General features: G+C 36.4%; 1 pseudogene; it reads right to left on the bottom strand.

The window, feature by feature from the left end:
- LOC100402986 (small ribosomal subunit protein uS19 pseudogene) overlaps nucleotides 1-16542 on the bottom strand; it is a 73822-nt pseudogene extending 57280 nt beyond the window's left edge.
- Between the last annotated feature and the right edge of the window lie 8633 nt (nucleotides 16543-25175).

Raw genomic sequence — 25175 nt, 5'->3', positions numbered from 1 at the left:
TCTATTTAATTTATTGTGCACATATTTTTTTAATCTCCCTCATGAAAAACTGGTCAGTGATGATGTAATTTCATTGAAACAGTCCTATAATCTGAAGTTTTATAAACTTCTCAAAAAATTTACCAAATATTTTCAGAAGCAGAACTCAAATTATTGTCATCACTTTTCTTTATTATTTTAACATGTGGAAGAGTGCATTTTCCAAAGATAGCCACATAATACATAATATGCTTTGGATTTGCGTCCTTGCTCAAATCTCATGTTGAATTGTAATTCCCAGTGTTGGAGAAGGAGTCTGGAGGGACATGATTGGATCAAGGGGGTGAATTTCCCCCTTGCTGTACTCCTTACAGTGAATGACTTCTCATGAGATTTGGTTGTTTAAAAGTGTGTAGCACCTCCCCCTTTGCTCTCTTCCTCCTTCTCTGGTCATGCAAGACATGACTCCTTCCTCTTCAACTTCCACTGTGATTATAACATTCCTTAGGCCTCCCCAGCCATGCTTTCTGTAAGGCCTGCAGAACTGTGAGTCAATTAAAACTTTTTTCTTTATAAATTACCTAGTCTCGAGCACTTCTTTATAGCAATGTGAGAACAAACTAATATACTACAATAATATTTTTTATGCCATCCATTTTTTTTCTTAAAGCTGCTTTTCTTCAGCTTCAAGGGAAGGACCTGTAATTTGTCTCCTTGGAACTGGAACTGGGTGGTGTTTTGTGACTGCTCTGACCAATAAAATATGGTGGAAGTGAAGCTGTATAAATTCCAAATGTCACACACTGTCATCTTGTTTTTTCAGAACTCATGTGCTTGGAATCTAGCTACCATGCTGTGATGATGCACAAACTAGCCCACATGGAGAAAACTTCATAGAAAGATTGTGTCTACTTTTATAGCTAGCATCCCAGGTGAGGCACCATATGACAGGAAGCATTAGCTGCCAGACATGTGAATGAAGATGCCTTGAAGTGATTCCAGTCCCCAGCTGTTGTTACCCTCATTCTTTGAGTCTTTCCAGCTGTGGCCCCAGGCTTTGTAGAGCAGAGACAACCATTATTTCTGTGCCCTGCCTTAATTTCTGACCAACAGCATCTGTGAGCATCATATAATGGTTTTTTTTTACATTGATAAATTTTGTGATGGTATGCTATGCAGCAATAGAAAATGAAACAGCATGCCATTGCTGTTTCACATGATCACTTCAGAAACTTGTATTTAAGCCGTGAGTCTAGAGATGGCAGTGGGCAACTGTGAATGGCTTACAAAGTGATGAAATAAGAGCTGAGTTACCACTTATATCTCATGCATACTTATTCCACCATCTTCCCTGGAATAAAATTATAGGAATGTACTGTGAGAAATATTTGCTGCCTCAAGGAGTTTCGATTTGCTTTCTTCTTCAGCAGGTTGCAGCAAACAAAAATCTCCACAGAGAAACATTGGTTAAAAGTCATTGTTACCTGCAAAGTAAATGATTAAGGCTTTCTTTTGCTCAAGGGGCTTTTAATAAACCAAGTATTAGCTGCTATTTCATTTTGTTTGAATAGCTTGTGAAAATAATGGCAAGGCAGTTTTAAACTCTCTTGTATGTCACAGAGTTTGTCTTTGACTTAGGAGAATCAAAGTTGCTCATTCTCTTTCTACTGATCATCTATAACTCTGTTACATTATACTGTACTATAATTGCTTTTTGAGGACACAAAGGATGAGAACACAACATCATACACTTGGGATTTCTTCATAAATCACTCATGGCTTTCACCATGTTTGTTTTATTGTCAGTGATAATTACATGATTCTTTTCTCAACTGATTGTTTCATTCTATAATTGTTTCATTCTATAAATATTTCTTCAATCAGATTCACCAAGTTAGCTGTGTGACACCCAGAAATCTCTTGGCAGCCAAGTAAAGCAGAAGCAGAGTTAAGTTTGTCATCAATCACTGGGTCAGTCAAACTCACAAAAGACCTCCGATTCTGTCTGCATGTCCTAAAGCTGTACAAAAGTATACAGAGGTGTCATATTTAATAATATTACTAACCTTTTTGTGCACAACAGAAATATAATACAGAAAAAATTTTTTTCTTCTAATAACTTGTTTTCTAGAAATAACTTTGTTTCTTAGGATATATAAGTTGGGCAAATCTCCATACTCAGTTACTTTCAACCGTTAAAAATGGTTAATATTTAAGTAGAAGTACTTTTACTTTAAAATGTAGCACCCCTGAAGTTAAAAAAAAAAAAGGAATTATGTTCTTAAAACGATAAGTTTGATGAGAGGAAAAACAAATGATTTGGTTGACGTTTTTTTACTAACACTGTCTTCTTTTCTCCATATTTTCTATGCTGTTCATTAGATCTGAGATCAAGGTTGATATACAATTTGTAGAGTTACTCTAGAGTTTATCCTGATGAATTTTGAAACATGTTTATTTTCAAATAATTGTAGAGTCAAAAGAAATTGCAAAGAGTATGAAGAGGTCCCAAGTACCTATCAGGCAGTTTCTACCACTGGTCACATTGAATATATAGTAGAATATGAAAACCACTTGGTATTGATAGTTTATGTGTTGTTCTATGACATTTTATTACATGTATAGATTTGTTTAAGCACCACTATGATTAAGATATGGAATTATTCCACCATAATAAAATTCTCATCACATTCCCTTTTCTTTCTTTCCTCCACCATCCCTAGCGCTGGCCATCAATAATTTTTTGCCATCTCTAAAATTCTGTCATTTCGAGAGTGTCATATAAATGCAGTAATATTGTATGTAACCTGTTGAGGGCTTATTTTATTCAGCACAACCTTGAGATCTGTCTAAGTCATTGCGTGTATCAATAGTCTGTTCCTTTTTATTGCTGAGTAGTCTTCTGTTGTATGGATGTACTACAGTTTTTACTATTGCAAATAAATATGCTATTACCAGTCATACAGATTTTTGTGCAGTGATAAGTTTTTATTTTTCTAAGTAAATACCCAGGAGTACAATTTCTGGGAGTATGGTAACTATATATTTATTTTAAAAAGAAACTTTTGAACTATTTTCCACCAAAAATGTATGAGAGATCTATTTTCTCTGCATACTCCTCAGCATTTGTTATTGGCATTATTTTTTATTTTAGCTGTTCTAGGAGACATATAGGGCTATCTCATTGTGGTCTTAATTTGCATGTCCATGACCAGTGATGAACATCTTTTCATGTGTGCATTTGTTATTCTTTTATACTCTTTAGTTAAATGACTTTTTATGTCTTTTGTCGATTTTTTAATTGGATTTTTTATATTGAATTGAGTTCTTTATATACTTTAGATTCTAGTCTTTTGTCAGATATGTTGTTTACAATATTTTCTCCCAGTCCATAGCCTGTCTTCCTTCCTCTTAACAGAGTCTTAACAAAATATTTTAATTTCAATGAAGTCCAATTCACCTTTTTTTTCTGCAATGAATCATGCTTTTGGTGTTATGTCTAAGAACTCTTCATCAAGCCCTAGGTCCAGAAGATTTTCTCCTATATCATCTTTGAAAAGTTTTAATTAAAAAATGTTTTATATTTAAATTTATGATCCATTTCAAGTTAATAATTTTTAAGTGATGTGTGAGATTTGGGTTGATATTTACCTATTTATTTTTTTGCCTATGGATATCCAACTGCTCTGGCGCCATTTGTTGAAGATTATCCAGTGAATTGCTTTTGCAATTTTGGCAAAACTCATTTGGCCTTACTTGTATGAGTCTGTTTCTGGGTTCTTTTATGCCATTGACCTATGTGTCTTTCTCTCTTCCAATACTACAGTGTTGATTATTACAGCTCTATAAGATTAATATAGCTATATAAGTCTTGAAGTAAGGTAGTGATTCTTCCCACTTTATTCTCCTTTTTCAAAATTGTTTTAGCTATTAGGTTTCTTTGTCTTTTAATATAAATTTTTATAATAATCCTGTTTGTATCTATAATTTTTTGCTGAAATTTTCATAGATTATGTTTAATCCACATTTGAATTTGGGGAGAATTGACATCTTTACTGGGTTTTCCAATTCATGAACATGGACTATTTCTTCAATTACTTTGATCTTTTTTATTTCTTCCATCAATATTTTGCAGTTTTCAGGATGTAAGTTCAAAACCTGTTTTGTTAGATTCACTCCTAAGGATTTTCTTTATTTCGAGTTACATAAATGGTATTTTATTTTTAATTTTGTTATCTATCTTTTCATTGCTAATATACAGAAATACAACCAATTTTTGTTTATTTATTTTATATCTTGCATCCTTTCTGAACCCAGTTATTAGTCTCAGGAATATATATATTTTTAAATTCCTTTGAATTTTCTGCATATACAATAATAGTCTTCTTCAAGTAGGGATACTCTTCCTTAGATATCTGTGTACCTTTTATTTCCTTTTGTTGTCTTATTGCACTGGATACAACTTTTATCACTGTGCTGAATAAAAATGGTGAGAGAGGGTCCTTCTTTTCTTCGCAATCTTGAGGAGAAAGCATTCAGTAAGTAGAACATAGGCTGTGGGTGTTTTTGTAGGTGCTCTTTATCAAGTTGAGGGAACTCTCTCTATTGCTATTTTTCTGAAATTTAAGAAATCATGAGTGGGTATTAGATTTTGCTAAAATTTTTTTTGTGTGTATTTAGACTGATATTATCAAATTATTTTTCTTCTTTAGCCAATTAATATAGATTACATTGATTAATTTTCAAGTAGTGAACCAGCTTACATTTCTGGATAAACCCCATTGGTCTTATATAATTCTTTTCATATGTATCTCAGTTCTATTTGCTAATAATTTATTAAAAATTTTGGCATCTATATTCATGAGGGGTGTTTGCCTGCAAAGAGAGAGAAAGAGAGAGAGAGAGTGTGTGTATGCATGTGTGTGTGTGTGTGTGTGTGTGTGTGTGTGTGTGTGTGTGTGTAGCATCTTTGGTTTGGGTACCAAAGTAATGCAGGTTTCACTGAAGGAGTTCAGAAGAGTCAGCCCTCTTCTGTTTTCTGGAAGAGATTGTATTGAATTAATGTTAATTTTGGTTTTTTTGTAAATATATATATGTATATATTTTATTGCACTTTAGGTTCTGGGGTACATGTGCAAATTATGCAGGACTGTTGCATAGGTACATACATGGCAATGTGGTTTGCTGCCTCCATCCCCCCGTCTATCTGGCATTTCTCCATGTGTTATCCCTCCCCAACCACCCTACCCCCCGCTATCTCTCCTCTAGTCCCTACCAACAGACTCCCGTGTGTGATGCTCCCCTCCCTGTGTCCATGTGTTCTCATTGTTCAACACCCGCCTATGAGTGAGAACATGTGGTGTTTGATTTTCTGTTCTTGCATCAGTTTGCTGAGAATGATGGTTTCCATATTCATCCATGTCCCTACAAAGGACATGAACTCATCGTTTTTTATGGCTGCATAGTATTCCATGGTGTATATGTGCCACATTTTCCTAGTCCGGTCTACTGTTGATGGGCATTTGGGTTGGTTCCAGGTCTTTGCTATTGTAAACAGTGCCGCAATGAACGTACGTGTGCATATCTTTATAATAGAGCAATTTATAATCCTTTGGATATATACTCAGTAATGGGGTTGCTGGGTCAAATGAAATTTCTATTTCTAGATTCATGAGGAATTGCCACACTGTCTTCCACAATGTTTGAACTTATTTACAGTCCCACAAACAGCATAGAAGTGTTCCTATTTGTCCACATCTTCTCCAGCATCTGTTGTCTCCAGATTTTTTAATGATCACGAATCTAACTGTTGTGACATAGTTTCTCAATGTGATTTTGATTTGTATTTCTCTAATGACCAGTGATGATGAGCATTTTTTCCTATGTTTGTTGGCCTCATATATGTCTTCTTTTGAAAAGTGTCTGTTCATATCCTTCGCACACTTTTGAATGGGCTTGTTTATTTCTTGTAAATGTGTTTGAGTTCTTTGTAGATTCTGGATATTAACCCTTTGTCAGATGGGTAGATTGAAAACATTTTTTCCCATTCTATTGGTTGGCAGTTCACTCTAATGATTGTTTCTTTTGCTGTGGAGAAGCTCTGGAATTTAATTCGATCCCATTTGTCTATTTTGGCTTTTGTTGCCAATGCTTTTGGTGTTTTGGTCATGAAGTCCTTGCCTGTGCCTATGTCCTGAATGGTTTTGCCTAGGTTTTCTTCTAGGGTTTTTATGGTATTAGGTCTAATGTTTAAGTCTTTAATCCATCTGGAGTTAATTTTAGTGTAAGGTGTCAGGAAGGGATCCAGTTTCTGCTTTCTGCACATGGCTAGCCAGTTTTCCCAGCACCATTTATTAAACAAGGAATCCTTTCCCCATTGTTTGTTTTTCTCAGGTTTGTCAAAGATCAGATGGTTGTAGATGTGTGGTGTTGCCTCTGAGGCCTCTGTTCTGTTCCAGTCGTCTCTATCTCTGTTTTGGTATCAGTACCATGCTGTTTTGATTACTGTGGCCTTGTAGTATAGTTTGAAGTTGGGCAGCGTGATGCCTCCAGCTTTATTCTTTTTGCTTAGAATTGTCTTGGCTATGCGGGCTCTCTTTTGGTCCTGTATGAAGTTTAAGGTGTTTTTTTCCAGTTCCGTGAGGAAGATCATTGGTAGCTTGATGGGGATAGCACTGAATCTATAAATTACTTGGGGCAGTATGGCTATTTTCACAGTATTGATTATTCCTAACCATGAGCATGGAATGTTTTTCCATCTGTTTGTGTCCTCTCTTATTTCATTGAGCAGTGGTTTGTAGTTCTCCTTGAAGAGGCCCTTTACATTCTTTGTTAGTTCCTAGATATTTTATTTTCTTTGTAGCAATTGTGAATGGCAGTTCACTCATGATTTGGCTCTCTTTAAGTCTATTACTGGTGTATAGGAATGCTTGTGATTTTTGCACATTGATTTTGTATCCTGAGACTTTGCTGAAGTTGCTTATCAGTTTCAGGAGATTTTGGGCTGAGACAATGGGATAAATATATGAATATACAATCTTGTTGTCTGCAAATAGAGACAATTTGACTTCCTCCTTTCCTAATTGAATACCCTTTATTTCTTTTTCTTGCCTGATTGCTCTGGCTAGAACTTCCAATACTATATTGAATAGGAGTGGTGAGAGAGGGCATCTGTGTCTACTGTCAGATTTCAAAGGGAATGCTTCCAGTTTTTTGCCCATTCAGTATGATATCGGCTGTGGGTTTGTCATAAATACCTTTTATTATTTTGAGATACAATCCATCGATACATAGTTTACTGAGAGTTTTTAGCATACAGAGCTGTTGAATTTTGTCGATGAACTTCTCTGCATCTATTGAGATAATCATGTGGTTTTGTCTCTGTTTCTATTTATGTGGTGGATTACGTTTATAGACTTGTATCGGTTGAACCAGCCTTGCATCCCTGGGATGAAGCCTACTTGATTGTGATGGACAAGCTTTTTGATGTTCTGTTGCAATCAGTTTGCCAGTATTTTATGGAATATTTTTGTATCATGTTCATCATGGATATTGGCTTGAAGTTTTCTATTTTTGTTGAGTCTCTGCCAGGTTTTGGTATCAGGATGATATTGGTCTGATAAAATGATTTGAGAAGGATTCCCTCTTTTTGAATTGTTTGGAATAGTTTCAGAAGGAATGGTACCAGCTCCTCTTTGTATGTCTGTTAGAATTTGGCTGTGAACCCATCTGGACCTGGGTTTTTTTGGTTGGTAGGCTATTAATTGCTGCCTCAACTTCAGCCCTTGTTATTGGTCTATTCAGGGTTTCAACTTCATCCTGGTTTAGGCTTGGGAGGGTGTAAATGTCCAGGAATTTATCCATTTCTTCCAGGTTTAATAGAGTTGTTTGTAGTAATCTCTGATGGTAGTTTGTATTTCTGTGGAGTCTGTGGTGATATCCCCTTTATCATTTTTTATTGCATCTATTTGATTCTTCTCTCTTTTCTTTGTCATAAATCTGGCTAGCAGTCTATTTTGTTGATCTTTTCAAAAAACAAGCTCCTGGATTTATTGATTTTTTGAAGGGTTTTTTTGTGTCTCTGTCTTTTTCAGTTCTGCTCTGATCTTATTTATTTCGTGTCTTCTGCTAGCTTTTGAGTTTTTTTGATGTTGCTTCTCTAGCTCTTTCAATTTTGATGATAGGGTGTCAATTTTAGATCTTTCCTTGTTTCTCATGTGGGCATTTATTGCTCTAAATTTCCCTCTAGACACTGCTTTAAATGTGTCCCAGAGATTCTGGTATGTTATGTGCTCATTCTCATTGGTTTTGAAGAACATTTTTATTTCTGCCTTCATTTCATTGTTTATCCAGTCAGTATTCAAGAGCCGGTTGTTAAGTTTCCGTGAAGTTGTGCAGTTCTGAGTTTCTTAATCCTGAGTTCTAATTTGATTGCAGTGTGGACTGAGAGACTGTTTGTTATGATTTCCATTCTTTTGCATTTGCTGAGGAATGATTCACCTCCAATTATGTGGTAAATTGTAGAAAGTTCAATGCAGTGCTGAGCAGAATGTATATTCTGTGGATTTGGGGTGGAGTGTCCTGTAGATTCCCATTAGGTTTGCTTGGTCTAGATCTGAGTTCAAGTCCTAGATATCCTTGTTAATTTTCTGTCTTGTTGATCTGTCTAATTTTGACAGTAGAGTGTTAAAGTCTCCCACTATTATTGTGTGGGAGTCAAAGTCTCTTTGTAGGTCATTAAGAACCTGCTTTATGTATCTGGGTGCTCCTGTATTGGGTGCATATGTATTTAGGATCATTAGCTCTTCTTGTTGCATTGATCCTTTTACCATTATGTAATGTCCTTCTGTGTCTATGTTGATGTTTGTTGGTTTAGTCTATTTTTTCAAAAGCTCCTGCTTTTCTTTGCTCTCCATTTGCTTGATAAATCTTCCTCCATCCCTTTATTTTGAGCCTTTGTGTGTCCTTGCATGTGAGATGTGTTTCCTGAATACGGCACACGAAAGGTTTTTGACATTTTATCCAGTTTGCCACTCTGTGTCTTTTGATTGGGGCATTTAGCCTGTTTACATTTAAGATTAATATTATGTGTGAATTTGATCCTGCCATTTTGATGCTAGCTGGTTGTTTTGCCCATTAGTTGACGCAGTTTCTTCATTGTGTCTATGCCTTTTACCATTTGGTACGTTTTTGGAGAGGCTGGTACTAGTCGTTCCTTTCTATGTTTAGTGCCTATTTCAGGAGCTCTTATAAGGCAGGCCTGGTGGTGATGAAATCTCTCAGCAATTGCTTGTTCATAAAGGATTTTATTTCTCCTTCACTTGTGAAGCTTAGTTTGACTGGATATGAAATTCTGGGTTGAAAGTTCTTTTCTTTAAGGATGTTGAATATTCACCTCCACTCTCTTCTGGCTTGAAGGGTTTCTGCAAAGAGGTCTGCTGTCAATCTGATGCGCTTCCCTTTGTGGGTAACCTGACCTTTCTCTCTGGCTGCCCTTAGGATTTTTTTCCATCATTTTAACCCTGGTGAATCTGACTATTATGTGCCTTGGGGTTGCTCTTCTTGAGGAATATCTTTGTGGTGTTCTCTGTACTTCCTGAACTTGAATATTGGCCTGCCTTGCTAGGTTGGGGAAGTTCTGCTCGGTAATATCCTGAAGAGTATTTTCCAGCTTGGATTCATTCTCTCCATCACATTTAGGTACACCTGTCAAATGTAGATTAGGTCTTTCCATATAATCCCATTTTTCTTGGAGACTTTGCTCATTTCTTTTTACTCTTTCTTTTCTAATCTTGCCTTCTCGTTTTATTTCATTGAGTTGATCTTCAGTCTCTGATATCCTTTCTTCTGCATGGTCAATTCAGATATTGAAACTTGTGTATGCTTCGCGAAGTTCTCGTGTTGTGTTTGTCACCTCCATCAAGTCATTTATATTATTCTCCAAGCTGTTTATTCCTGTTAGCATTTCATCACACCTTTTTTCAAGGTTCTTAGTTTCTTTGCATTGGGTTAGAACATGTTCTTTTAGCTCAGAGAAGTTTCTTATTACCTATCTTCTGAAGCCTGTTTCTGTCAATTCATCAGACTCATTCTCCATCCTCCTTTGTTCCCTTGCTGGTGAGGAGTTATGATCCCTTGGAGGAGGAGAGGTGTTCTGGGTTTTGGTATTTTCATCCTTTTTGCACTGGTTTCTTCCCATCTTTGTGGATTTATTTACCGGTGGTCTTTATAGTTGATGACTTCTGGATGGAGTCTCTGAGTGTACCTACTTTTTGTTGATGTTGAAGTTATTTCTTTCCATTTTTTAGTTTTCTTTCTAACAGTCAGGCCCCTCTGCTGTAGGACTGCTGGAGGTCCACTCCAGATCCTGCTTTCCTGGGATCACTTGTGGTGGCTGCAGAATAGTAAGGGTTGCTTCCAGTTTCTTTTTATGTTATCTTTGTCCCAGAAGGATACCTGCTAGATGTCAGCCTGAGCTCTCCTTTATGAGGTGTCTCTTTGGATATACAGGGGTCAGGGAGCTGCTTGAGGAGACAGTGTGTCCCTTATAAGAGCTCAGATGCTGAGCTGGGAGCTCCTTTGTTCCATTCAGAGCTTCTGGGCAGGTGTGTTTAAGTCTGCTGCAATGGAACTCACAACCGCCTTTTTCCCCAGGTGCTCTGTCCTGGGAAGGTGGGGCTTTATTTATAAGTTCCTGATGTGTTGCTGCCTTTTTTTGGAGATGCCTTTCTAGTGAGGAGGTTGCCTAGTCACAGTCTGCCAGCAGAGGCATTGCTAAGCTGCTGTGGGCTCTGCCCAGCTTGAATTAGTGCTAATTTTCATTTAAACTTTTGTTAGAATTATCCAATGAAATCATCTGGATTTAGAGATTTCTGGGAGTTTTAAATTATGAATTTAATTTTCATAATAGTTAGAGGTCTATTCAAATTATCTGTTTCCTATTGAAAAATTGTGATGTTTCATACTTGTCTAGGAATTAGTCTATTTCATCTCAGTTGTCTAATTTGGGTTTAAGTGATACCTGTTATTTTATTTCTAATCTTTGCAGTATATATCGTCTCTTTTTTTCTTTGTCAATCTTGCTGGTGGGACTTTTATTACCTTTTAAAAGAACCACTTATTTGATTCATTGATTTTTGCTGTTTTTTTCCAGCTTCATTGATTTTTGTTATCTCTGAAATTATTTCCTCCTTCCTAAGCTCTCATATCTCTTAAAACTTCTGGCTTCTTATTTTTTGCTCTCTATTTTCCCCTCCTCTTCTCATTTCTTTCTCCCCTCATTTGCTTTTTTGGGTGATTGAATATCTTTTTCTTTACAAATTTGGAGATGTTATATTTTAATTCCTTTATGAGTTACTCTGAAGTTTTTAACTTTTATTATTAACTTTTAAATATAATTTTGTTAATATATTTATTACCCTTATGAATAATACAAGAACCTTTTAATACTTTTTTTCTGATGATAGCTCTCCCAACATAAGTGCTATTGAATCAATATATTTTAATGCTATATTTTTCATGACCCTATCTGATCTTTTTGTTATTCTTTTATATTCCCAATGTTTGTTTCAATTGACACATGTTTTTGTACTCTGCTATTTATTCCTTCTTATAGCCAAGACTTTCCATGTAGGAGTATTCTCATTCTGCTGAGGATATATCTTTAGAATTTCCTCTAGTTCAGGGATGTTGGTAACAAATTCCTCTAGTTCAGGGGTGTTAGTTTTATTGTCTAAAAATTATTTTATCCTTATTTTGAAACATAATCTCACTGGATATAAAATTCCATGTTAGCAGTTGTTTTTTCGATACTTTAAATATATTCTATTTTTCTGGCTTCTATTATTGTCAGCTCTTAGTCTACTGACTGTTTCTTTGAAGAAACTGTTTTTACCTGGCTAGTTTTAAGATGTTCTCTATGGCATATCTACCATTAATGTATATGCTCCTAACAATGTAGTCTTAAAATATACCAAGCAACAATTGACAAAACTACAGAGTGAAATCAATCAGAAATTTTATCTGGCCTTAATATATACATCTCAGAAAACAATAAAGCACATGAAAAACAAACAGAAGTTTTTAAAGACCCCCTCCAAAATATAATGGGCAAATGTTAGCTACCAGATGCATGTGAGATGCAACTCCAGCAAATAGAGACTACTACTTGTTTTCAAGCATACATGAAGCATTTACAAAAGTATACTTTGTACTAAAACACCAAAAAGCCTCAATAATCCATGTCATGCAGACCACATTCCCTAAATACACTATAGTACAATTAGAAATTAATAACAAACCACTAAATTTAAAAACCTTTTAAGTTTTAAAACTAAATAACAGAAAAAGAAATAACTCTTGGGAATATAGTTTGCAGTCCTATTTTTCATTTGCAGTTCATTTTTTTTCTCATAAGAGTCCTCATCCCTACCTGATCTACTCAAAGGGGAAAGGGCACAATCATAAATAGCAAGATTGTCTTGTCATCTGGTATGAATCTATCTAAGCAACAGATAGTTAAAATAGGATGATGATTCTTTCCAGTTTGCATGGGGGCAGTGCTTTTTTATATTTACTGTTTCACAGTAATTATTATAGCACCCATTTTCACTCTGGAAAATGTCGTGTTGGTTAAGGCTGACACCTCCTTCTCCCCTTTTGCAGTTGTTAGAGATTTCCATCATTGAGGACCATATATAGTTCTGTTTGGAAGGTTTACTTGTACAGCTTCTAGAAATCTAATGTCAACCTTCAGCTTCTTGGTGCTCAGTCCCTCTGTACCTCTAGAATACGGGTGTCCAATCTCTTGACTTCCCTGGGGTATATGAAGAATTGTCTTGGGCCACACATAAAATACACCAACACTAATGATAGTTGATGAGCTAAAAAAATGGCAAAAATATCCTATAATGCTTTAAGGAAGTTTACGAATTTGTGTTGGGTCTCATTCAAAGTTGTCCTGGGCCACATGAGACCTGTGGGCCATGGGTTGGACAAGCTTGCCCAAGAAGGTTTTATTTTACAGGACCCAAGACAACCCTTTCCTGGCTTGCTCCCAGACGTGGTCCACCTCAGGTCCATGCTTTTCCCCCACAAATTCTGGGAGTACAGTCTAACTCCAATGCAGCTATTTCCATCCCAATGCATCAGGGCATCGTATCATTCTCAGGGCGTTAGCTATTCAGTTCTCTCCCCAAAATAAGGAATATATTTACATCTCTCTAAGTGATCTCATGGAGTCCATCCTCACATGGCTGGAGGTGAAGGAGGTAGTATATCCTAACTCTCCTCCTTTGGGTAAGGGGCACTTGAAACTCAGCAACAACCATAAAAAGAATTATCTTCTTGAAAACTCTCTTCACTATCTGATACCTTATTTTCAATGTGAGTAAGGGGGCCTTTGGCTAGTGACTTAGAATTGTGAAGCTAATATTTGACCATTTTATTTCTAAAGTCAGAAATTATGGAGGCCTGTCTTACATTCACTCCAAATCTGTCCTACTGATACCTCAATCAAAACTGATGCATAGTGACTGTCATTTTAGTAGCTTATTACCTATAATATACTTTTCATGGAGAAAAGGATACTTATTTTAACAAAACCAGATCTTATACATACTTCTTTGTGATTTTCCTAGTGTGGTTAATGATATTTTCCAAACAAATATTATACAAATCAATATATACTTCTTTACACTTTCACTCTTCTCAAACATATGTTTGGGTAACCTAGTCAGTTCAGAAGAAATACAAATGGTTATCCCTCTCCATAGCAAGAACCCTTCTGACAGCTGATGAAACCATACAGAACTACCTGTAGGTCAGTATCTGTGGCATATTTCACACACAGAATGCCTCAGAAAACAGCATCACATTACCATTCCTGAGATGGTGGTGGTTATTATTTTTCCTAGCACCCAGAAGAGCTAGCTGTTATGCTCTGATTCCCCCAGCTGTGCACTTAGTGCTCTGCTGAAATATTCAGGGGTGGAATAGAGGAGAGGTTTGGGGAAAGAAAGAGGGTAATAAGAATTACCAAGCCACAGTACGTAGCTTTGTCACTATTAGAAGATTATTTGATATTTTTATTTCAGAATAAAACCACACCTGTTTCTATTAAGAAAATTGAGACTTAGTGAACAGAACCTTGACCAGATAAACACCCAGTGGAAATTTTTATTATTTTCTTGCTAAATTGTTCTCCCTCATCACCGCCATCCACAGTGTGGACACTGAGTTTTAAAAGAATGCATATCAGGTTTCATATTCTAAAACCGAGTTAGAGAGGTGTGCTTTGGAAATTTCAAAATAAAGATTTAAAATGGTGCCAAATCAACCTTGGACAAGAAATGTATTTAGTTACATTTAGTTACATGAGATCATCTTGCCCACCCCTCCCTATCTTGCACACACCCCGAATATTACTTACAGCTTACTTCCTCATTCTCTTACATTTCCTAGCAACCATTGGCTCCAGAACCATGTGGAAAAGCCACCCGCCATGATGAAAAGCCCAACTAAAAAATTATTTTATTTGGTCATTTTACAGTACCATTTATGTATGTCACTCAGAAATGACTTATAGCGTTCCCCCCAACACCCCAGGCTCATTAAGTCTAGAAATAAAAGTTAGTACATTCTTACCTTTCTTGTTCCATCTTCCCAATTCCCCTATGAGATTTTGGTCTTACATCCTGAGTTCCTTGCTGAAACCAGATTTATGCCACCTTCAGAGGCTCCCTGAAGGCCGTTCTATCAAGCTAGCATCGCCTATGTCACTGATGTGTATGAGCTGGTGAATGATGCAGTTAGGAATCAACTCAGTGTTTTCACCAACTTCTAGGAAAGTTAACTTGGATGAGCCTCTTCTCAGATAGTCAAGGATGTCCTGCTGCCTGTGCAGATGCTGTCCAGGGAGCAATCCGGTCCCGAGCCCTTTACATCACAGCCTGTCCTGATCCCTTCCACAGCGCCAGGACATAAAAGGATGACTGGAGGTAGATCACTTAGCTGTTGGTGAAAACACTGAGTTGATTCCTAACTGCATCATTCACCAGCTCATACACATCAGTGACATAGGCGATGCTAGCTTGATAGTTGGTGTATGTGTGGGATGCTGGAGAAAAATATGTAGAGTTCTCCCTTTTCTTTAACGTTTTCCCCCAAGGAGCTTCTAGGGTATAGTATACCACAGATCACACTTTGGGAAATGGTTTCTGGTAATATGCTTGGGGAACCCAAAACATGAGAGTAAATATTCTAAGATGGAATTACTGCATCTTAATGATATTATATTAGGGTATTTGTGAAAGTCCTTGGAGTTAACCTGTTGATATTACATATTTTTTTCTAAGAATTCAGATTTCAAGATCCTTTTATTAGCTTTTTTCTCTATATATGTTTGTGTGTGCATTATAAGAGTTCCCTTTAGCCCCCTTGTGCCTAGTCTTCCATTTTCGGAATGCTAAGCTTGTGGGAGTTATGTATATCCTGCTGCTCAAGGTCATCACCAAAGTCTGATTTTTTTGCACAAGAAAATTGCAACCTTCAGCCTAAGTGGGTTAAGATACAGAGCAGGTTAACAGTTTCACCTCCCAGAGACAGGCTGTGTGTTTCTTTAAATAAAATACAATCCACTCCCAATCTCTCAGTAGCTCTTAAGAGGGAGTAGGTCTCAGTATTACCCATGATTTAGCTCTTATGCTTTGAAATTCTGATTCATTAGACCACGGATAGGCCTGGCCATAGTTATATTACAAAACACTCATAGATGTTGTTTATGTAAGCTCCCATCTGTCTAGACATTTGACACATTAGTAAGTTTAATTACTGGGTACCGTTAAAGCAGTGAAAGGTGTCACTTATGCTTTTTTGACATAGCAAATAAATTTATATGAAAATGCAAAACAAAGGCATTTAGAGATAGTCATGTTCCTTGAGATACTTTTTGGGGGATCATTTTCCCTATCTGAATATTTCTTTTTCCTCTCAGTGCTTCTCTACCCCTTTCTGGGGCAGTCTGCCTTTACGTATTTCCCTGATTGACTGAGTGAATGAGTGCATATGTGTGTGGTGTGTGTGTGTGTGTGTGTGTGTGTGTGTGTGTGTGTGTATGTGTGCGCGTGCACCTTTGCCTCTGTGTGACTTTGACTCCTAAAACCGCCTGCATGTGGTGTCTCCATCAGCTCAGTTGGGCTCCTTTCAGCTTCCTGCAGTTTACACAGGTGTCTGGCTCTTTGGACCAGCATGGTCTGTTTCTTCCAATCCTCGCAGGCGCCTCTGGCATGCATGGCCTCCTCCAGCCCATGCATTTTGTCTGTCTTCCTTCTGCCCCACAAGGACAGGAATGCCAAAGGCTGGGCCAGACAGACTGTTTGGAGTCCTGATAATGGGTGTACCCATGGGGAGAAACCTAGAAGAGTCCGTGGTGCTTTCCACTGTAGGGACAGGCAGAGGGTTTGTGTTGTTTTTAAAAGGCTTCTTGTCATCCAACCCTATCTCCCCTTCTCCATCTCTTTCCCTGTTTCCTTTTATGCTTGCCTCATTTCCAAATTTCTTCTTCATCTTGTTGTATTTTTTCCTCCTGTTTTTTTTTTAATCTGTTCCTCTCTTCTTTTTCATTCAAGTGTTTTTCCTCTATGATGGAGAATTTCAAATCATTCAACTGTAAATGGATAGCAAAGGCAGACCTGAAGATATGAAATTTACATTGGGATGATTTATCTTTTATTCTCCAAAAAGGATATAGATGAAGCCGGATTTGTAGTAGTCTCTCCCATCTGAAATGCAATGTTTGTGTACACATAATGTAAATCTCAGCATGATTCTTTTCAATAATTTATTCAATCAAGGCACAAATATGAATTGTCTTCTGGTAATTGGGTTTTACACTAGGAAATTGAATATCCAGTGAGGAAAGGAAAAAACCTCCCCAAATGCTTCCAAAGTTGTTACTGAAATTTAGAAGTTATTTTTTGGGGATTGCTATGTAAATAAGGTAATCGGACTCACAAGGAGCTTCTTGGGGTATTGGCTGTTTTTGCATTGCACATGTATACTGTTACAGACAAATTTGGCAAAACTGAAATTTTAGCTATGCAGTACCTCCCCTCCCTGCATTTCCCACCACCGTTATCTCTGCAGTTCACTATTCTCCAAAGCTCAGTTTAGTTGTTTGCTCTTCCTCAAAGTCTTTGCTGACCTCCATCCCTGTCCCTCAACTTTCCTTGCATCTATGTTTACTTATCTTGCAGCAAGAATTACTTGTATTTCATCATCATACACATAGGCAACTTATTTCTTCAACCAAACCACTTATAAGACCCTTCTGGGGCAAAATCCACATTAAATGCACCAACCTTTCCTCCCAAAACATCTAATAGAGTATGTTATACCTCATAGGTGCCCTATGGTCTCCTGTTGAACAAGCTTGGATGAATTTAATGAACAAGCCCTGAGTGGCTTTGGAATCCTTGCAAAGTTCTTGGTTTAGAAACAACGGAGATTTTCAGATCTGAGAAAAGATAAATATAAAAAAAGAAAGCAAAATGTCATTGCTTGAATACGGAAAGTGTCATAGAAACCTGAAGGGTTTGAAAAGGAAGATCTCTCAATGGAAATGCTAAAGAGAGACACATCATTGAGGAGAGACAAGGAAAATGGGTCTATAAGTACAGTCCATTTAAGAATGAGAGCATTCCTTCTACCAAAGTAAGTTCTCTTCTTTCTCTCTTTTCTTCAGACTATTTTTTTCTCCCCTGAATTTTGGCACATATGATTTTAGTGGCTATTAACCTGGGTTAAATTACTTCATTTTAGATTTTTTTTCCCAGGAACAGTCTTTACCTTTGGGGGGCATTTAGTTGTCAAAACCATACTTCTGTGGAGTTCCAGCTCTTAGTTAATATCTTCAAGGTTGCAAAGTGTTGCTACTTGCCAGTTCTAAAATTTAATGTTCCACTTTCCTCACTTCACTTTTCTTTGCTTAGGATTTCAGATGAAGCCTTCCTTTGTGTGTGCTCCTGTCTGGAGGGCAGCTCAAAGTGACTTCCTAATTCTGTCAGGATACTGGCCAGTGTTCTGTTAGGACAGCAGGCCCTCAAAGACTTCTCTGCCTCATAGAATTTCACTGGGTGCAGCACATACTTTAGAGTATTGCAAAAAGCATATCCTTAGCAATTACAGATCATGTTTTTGTTGAAACACCTACCTCTTTTACAGACTGAAACAGGATTGAGGGCGTCTCCCAGATATTTGCCTGTGCTCCAAGGGTTTCACCTGCATAACTTTGCAGTTGTGATGAATCATTTCAAGACTAAACTGTCCAACTTCAACTAATGTTTCCAATGTGTAAACTTCTAGAAAGAACTTTAAAGCCAAATGCTTCAAAAGCCTTTCCGTGAGTACTTATCTGAGAACAGTTGTACTCAGGCAGAAAGCATTTAAAGAACAATGTCTGAGGATAAACCATGAGAGGTTGAATAGGTTAGAGTAGGTCATACACTCCCTTTTACCATCTGAAGCCCTGCCAGTTGGACAGGGGTGAGAGTCTGGCTGGCCTACGGCTGAGGACAGTGATTCTCAGCACTCACCATAGACCCACTGAATCAGGATATCTGGGGATGGGGCCCAGAAGTGTATTTTGACAAGCTCTCCAGCACATTCAAATTGGAGAACCGCTAGAGAAGATAGGAGCATTTGCTATCATATATTTTGAAGTGTATACACAGCTGGGCAGAGACCATTTTAATGAACTTTGAGAGCCCAACACGTAGTGTGGTTTTACCATAAGATTTAGCACTTTGTGGGGACTGGAAAAATTAGGAATTCACATTCCAACCACACAGTAGTGGAAAATAACCTCTGTACCCGCATGATGGAATGGGAATAAAACATTAAGAAAATGACTTTGATCTTGAGGACCTCCTGAAAGGGTTTTGGGGATTCTTGGGTTTCTTTGGACCACACTTTGAGAATCACTGTTCTATACAAGGTGCTATTTGTATCCACTTGTATTTGCCAACTGTTTAGGCAGATCATTGAGACAGTTATTTTCAATGTCATTTCTAATCATTTCATGTACAGTCATGTGCTACATAATGATGTTTCAGTCAACAATGAACCGCATGGTATGATGGTGGTCCCTTATGATTATAATGGAGCTGAAAAATACCTATTGGCTAGTGACATTGTAGTTGTCCTAACATGGTATTACAATGCATTGCTCACGTGTTTGTGGTGATGCTGATGTAAACAAACCTGTGCCTCCAGTTGCATAAAAGTATAGCACATACAGTTATGCATAGTACACATATTTGATAATGATAATAAACAACTATGATACTGGCTTATGGATTACTGTACTATATTTTTCATGATTATTTTAGAGTGCATTCTTTCTACTCATAAAAAGAAAGTTGACTGTAAAACAGCCTCAGGCAGGTCCTTCAGGAGGTATTCCAGAATGTGTTATTATCATAGGAGATGACAGCTCTAGGCATGTTATTGCCCTTGAAGACTTTCCTGTGGGATAAGATGTAGAGGTGGAAGACAGTGATATTGATGATCCTGACCCTGTGTAGGCCTAGGCTAGTGTGTGTGTTTGTATCTTAATTTTTAACAAAAGGTTTCAAAAGTAAAACAATAAAACTGAAAATAGAATAAAGCTTATAGAATAAGGTTATAAACAAATAAAAACATTTTGGACAGCTGTATAATGTCTTCGTGTTTTAAGCCATGTGTTATTACAAAAGGGTCAGAAAGTTTACAAAAATTAAAAGTTTATAAAGTAAAAAAGTGATATTAAGCTAAGGTTAATTATTATTGAAGAAATAAAACTTTTTAAATAAATTTTATATAATCTAAGTATACAGTGTTTATAAAGTCTACAGCAATATACAGTCATGTCCTAGGCCTTAGCATTCACTCACCACTCACTCACCGAGTGAGTGCACCCTCCACTTCTGCAAGCTCCTTTCTGTTAAATACCTTATGCATGTTGCCATTTTTTTGTCTTTTATGTTGTGTTTTTACTGTACCTTTTCTATGTTTAGATGTGTTTAGATACACAAATACCATTGTGTTATAATTGCTACAGTATTCGGCACAATAACATGCTCTTCAGGTTTGTAACTAGGAGCAATACGCTATACTGTATGTATAGCAATAGGCTATACTGTATAGCCTAGGTTCATAATAGGCAACACCAAATTTGTGTTAAGTACACTCTGGTGCTGGTGTAATGATGAAATGCCAGAACAACTCATTTCTTAGAATGTGTCCCAGCTAAGTGATGCATAACTTAGTGTTATGCATCCTCTTAGTGTCTATATGATCTTTGCAATGTCTAATTTAGGGCTGAATTATGTGCTTCGTAGGTACAAAAGTACATTCATGGTAACTTAATAATTATGGGCGGATTGATATTTCTTAAATAACATTCCTTTGTAAAAAGGAGCAGAAGGACATTGGGTCATTTTCTGGTTATTCTACATGAGACGTTAACCCAAAAGGTTTATTATTAGAAATGTTTAACAAAAATTTATTTTTTGTTTGAAAAACATTAAAAAATCTTACATTTTTATGCTATATTTGTTTAGATTTTAAAGTACTTATTCATGGAATAGGTTGGATTTGACCTAATAATATTTTTCAGATTAGTCGTCAACACTTGTATTCTTTGTAGCAGAATACCTGGGTTTGCATTCTCACTCCACTACTAATTGGTGGTGTGAACTTGGATGAATTGTTACACTCTTTATTTTGGATTTCTTTTTGTATAAACTACTTAAAATACTACTACTTACCTCCCTGATTGGATTCTTGTTGTTGGGATAAGATTGTGTTTTTAAGGTATTTACTACAGTCCCTGCACATAACAGATGCTCAATCAACATTTTTGGGACAAATATTTATTGAACAAACTCGAAGTAAATATCATTCATTTTATTAATTACTGTTTTTAAACATGCTTAATGTTGACTGCATTCCAAAAATCACTTTTGGAAGATCAGTTCTATGTCTTCTTTCTATTTAAGCAGCTGCTATTAAATTTGCTTCAGTTACTCTTATATAGTACCTTTCTAAGTGTTTCACATCTGGGCCTTGGAATGTGCGTATGATGTGTTTTTCAGGTAAAAACATTAATTATCAGAAAATGTGTTCAACCACCCTTTGTTCCCTGCGCTTATATTCTGACCCCAAATTAAGTAAACATATTGTGATATTATTACAGCTTCCTCTGAGTTATTGCTTTCTTACATTAATAATAATCTTCAGGGATTGTGACCCAGGCTTTTCACAAAGCACCCATTTTGGAGATGTTTTAGGTACTAAGTTCACCTAAAAATTTTTCCAGTCTGTGTCTTCACTTTAAAAATGAAAATTAGCTAACAGATGTCATGAGACCTTTCCCTCTTCTACAACTGTTCTCACTCTCTCCACACCTGACATTAGGCACATGTGCCTGAGAATGAACCTTGGTTTCTTCTATGACTCATTGTTAATCATTATTGGGAATAGCTCCATCAGTTCATAAATTTGAAGTAAACTCAATTTCCCACACAGTCTGTTAAATGATCATCAGCAAGCTGTTCAGGTTGATTCATAAACTCTTAAACTTCCATTATTTGGAGGAGTTGTTGACTATGTTGACAAACAAATTTGCACATTCGAGGTTTGTTCAGACAAGGCCTTCTCTATCTTCCAGAATACATAAGTTGACCTTCCATGCTCATCTAGTTCACAAGCTAAATATTTAAAAGTTGAGCCCATTAAGTAAAGGCAGTTTATCCAAATCTCATGTTGTAATGAGAGAATGAATTTGGAAGAATCCTGCCCAGTATAAAGTCAGTATTCCTTTCTCAGAACCTATTGTAAACCAAGATCACTTAGCTGAGGATTGCTATAAATATATATAAATCCACCAAATAAGGGAGTGATACTAAATCACAGAGAGTAAAATAATTTTTAAAAAACATAACATCCTTGTTCTGTGAGACAGAAATCATTTACCCAGGCATTTCTTGACTGTTTATGTATATTTATTTTTCCAGACGAACATTAGGATTATACTGTACATTTTTTTTTGAAAGGCAACTTGTGATTTTATTGTAACTGTATCTTTACATTAATCCAGTTTCTTCATGGAGCTCAGGAACATTTTGTTCCATATAGATTGTTTTTGTCCTTGTGAATGAGATGTTTACATTATGGGTGCTTTGGGGGAAATATTTTATTTTCTTCCTTAAATAAAACAAATTGTGTTGACCATATTAAGGTGTGATTCAAGTTAATCTGGTAAAGTTCAATTTTTCCCCCTTATTTGAATTTTTTTCTTTATGACAGAGTCTGATTCTGTTCCCCAGGCTGGAGTGCAGTGGCAGCATCCACAACTCACTGTAGCCTTGACTTCCTGGGTTCAGGTGATCCTTTCACCTCAGTTTCCTGACTAGTTGGGACCACAAGTGTGTACCACCACACCAGCTAATTTTTCACACTTTTCATAGAGACGAAGTTTTGCTATGTTGCTCAGGCGGGTCTTGAAATCCTAGGCTTGAGAAGGATGCTCGCCTTGGCCTCCTAAAGTGCTACGATTACAGCCATGAGACACCATACCTGGCCTAATTTTTTTTTTGAAGTCAATGTTATGCATGCCCATGGAAATAAAAGTATAGACATAAAATGAAAAGAAACAATGTTCTACTGCTATCAGGCCTGCTTCTACATTCACTTCTATTTTTTTTTAGAATCAATTTTGTTGAGGTATAATTTATATATAATAAAATTAGCCTATTTTAGTGTACAGTTGGTTAGTTTTGATGAATGTCTATGCTCATACCACTGCTGGTGCAATCAAAATACAGAACATTTCCATCTCTCCAGAAAAATTTTCTTGTGCCCCTTTGCAGTTGATCCCCTCCTCCACCCCATGCCTGACACTTATCTTTATGTTTTTTGTCACTTTTGTTTTTTTCTATTCTAATATTTCCTATAAAAGGAATTATACAGTGTGTAGTTTTTGTGTCTGGCTTCTTTAGCTCTGTATGATTTTGAGAATCATCTGTTGCTCTGTTGTGTGTATCAGTAGTTCACTTACTTCTGTTGTTTGGTAGTATTCTGTTGTATGGATATACCACAATTTGCTTATCCATTCGTTAGCTGATGGACATCTGCATTGTTTCTAGTTTTTTATTATGAATAAACCTGCTATAAACATTCTTACATAAACCTTTTGTGGACATATGTTTTAACTTCTCGAGTAAATCTTAAGGCGTTGGATTTCTGGGTCACCTGGTATGTGAAAGTTTAGACGATACCACCAAAAGTTTGTGCTAAGCATCTATACTATTTGATACTCCCACAACAAATATACAAGAGCTTCATTTGGTCCACGTCTTTGCTAACACTTGGTATAGCAGACTTTTCAATCTTATACATTCTAGTGTGTGTTGGAGTATCCAATGGCTTTAATTTGTATTCCCTAATGATGCTGAAGATCTTTTCATGTGTCTGTTTGCTATGTATATATCCTCTTTGATTAGGTATCAATTCAAACATTTGGTGTAATTTTATTAAGTTGTGTCTTATTGAATCATAGGAGTTGTTTGTATATGCTAGATACAAGCTTGCTACCAGACGTATATTTTACAAATATAGTTTGTATTTTCATATTCTTAACATTGTCTTTCAAAGAATAGATGTTCTTAACTTGATACAGATTATTTATCAATTTTTTCTTTTACAGATTGTGTTTTTTTGTGTTGTGTGAAAGAAAATTTTTTCTGACCCAAGATCAAAAAGATCTTCTGTTTTCTTCTAGAAGTTGTATAGTTTTAGCTGTCATTTTCAGGTCTATGAGCCACTTAAAGTTAATTTTTGTGTATGATAGTAAGGGCCTAAGTTGTTTTTACATACAGTTGTCCAATTATCTTAGCATTATTTATGAAAAGACTATCATTTGCCCATTGAATGGCCTGAAACCTTTCTTGAAAAACAATTGACTTTATACATGGGCATCTGTAAATCTGGGCTCTCTCCTGTTTCATTACATATATGTTTAACCTTATGCTAATATCACAATGTCTTCATTACTATAGATTTTATCACTAGAAGCTATTCCCTTTTATCTCCTGTTTTTCTTCATGTCATGGTCACATTTTTCTCTACCATCTTGAACACACAGGGCATATTTATAATAGCATTTTAGTCTTCTGTCTATTTACATAATGTCTGTCACATCTGTGTCTTTTTCTGTGGATTGATTTGTCTCCTGGTTATGAGGCATATTGCATTCATTCTCTACAGGCATGGCCACTTTTAATTGGATAACAATAAATTTTTTATGATTGGTTGCAGAATGTTGTACTTTGAATAGTGTTTGCTTTTGTGTATATAGTTAAGTTACGTGGACTTAGTTGGATCATCGTGAGCCTTTGCAGCTTTGTTAGTTGGGGTTCAGAGACACCGTTAGCATAGTGCTAACAATGAGCCCTATTATACCTTCTGAGAATGCTATCTGATGCCCACATGTTACAACATCTTTTCCTTCCAGCTAATAGAACAAGAATCATTCCTATCTCTTTTGATCCCCAGGAGTTCTTCTGCCTACTTCTTTTCAATTATTCTTTCCTGTCTTATATCTGGCAAATAAGTACTTCACCTGCTCTCTTAATATTTCCCTAAATCTGAATGATTATTATACTGCTGTCCCTCAGATATGTCCTATAGACATGATCTGTTGACTCTCTGCTATGATGGATATGGATCTAGCTCTTTTATACTAACCTCATCTTCTCCTTCTCTGAGTGAGGAAGGAGATGAGGTTAGTATAAAAGATGATTTTTTTGTTTTATTTCAATTTCTTATTCCATCTATTATTAACAATTTCTCTTGACTCCCATCTTGAGAGGAGGTTATTCTTACTTCACCATACCCATTATGTTTCCTTCTACATTCCACCAGCCAGCTTCTCTCCACTGCATTTGACATTGTCAAGGAAGATAATTACACTCTGTTTGGTAAGCATAATGTCTTCTATGATTTTTTTTTGAAAACCCGAAACAAGATATTTCCGTGTAAGTTTTGTTTACCAGAAAGTCACTATTATAAAATGATATATTTCTTTCTTGGTGGTTTTCCAGTATATGAACTCATGCCTCTCAAAAAGAAATAGTTCTAGCCTCAGGAATCTTTTTTTT

The sequence above is a fragment of the Callithrix jacchus genome, chromosome 8 (assembly GCF_049354715.1).
Source record: "Callithrix jacchus isolate 240 chromosome 8, calJac240_pri, whole genome shotgun sequence".
Taxonomy (NCBI): Eukaryota; Metazoa; Chordata; class Mammalia; order Primates; family Cebidae; genus Callithrix; species Callithrix jacchus.
The sequence above is the reverse complement of the archived record's forward strand: the minus strand, read 5'-3'. Positions and strand labels throughout refer to the sequence as shown.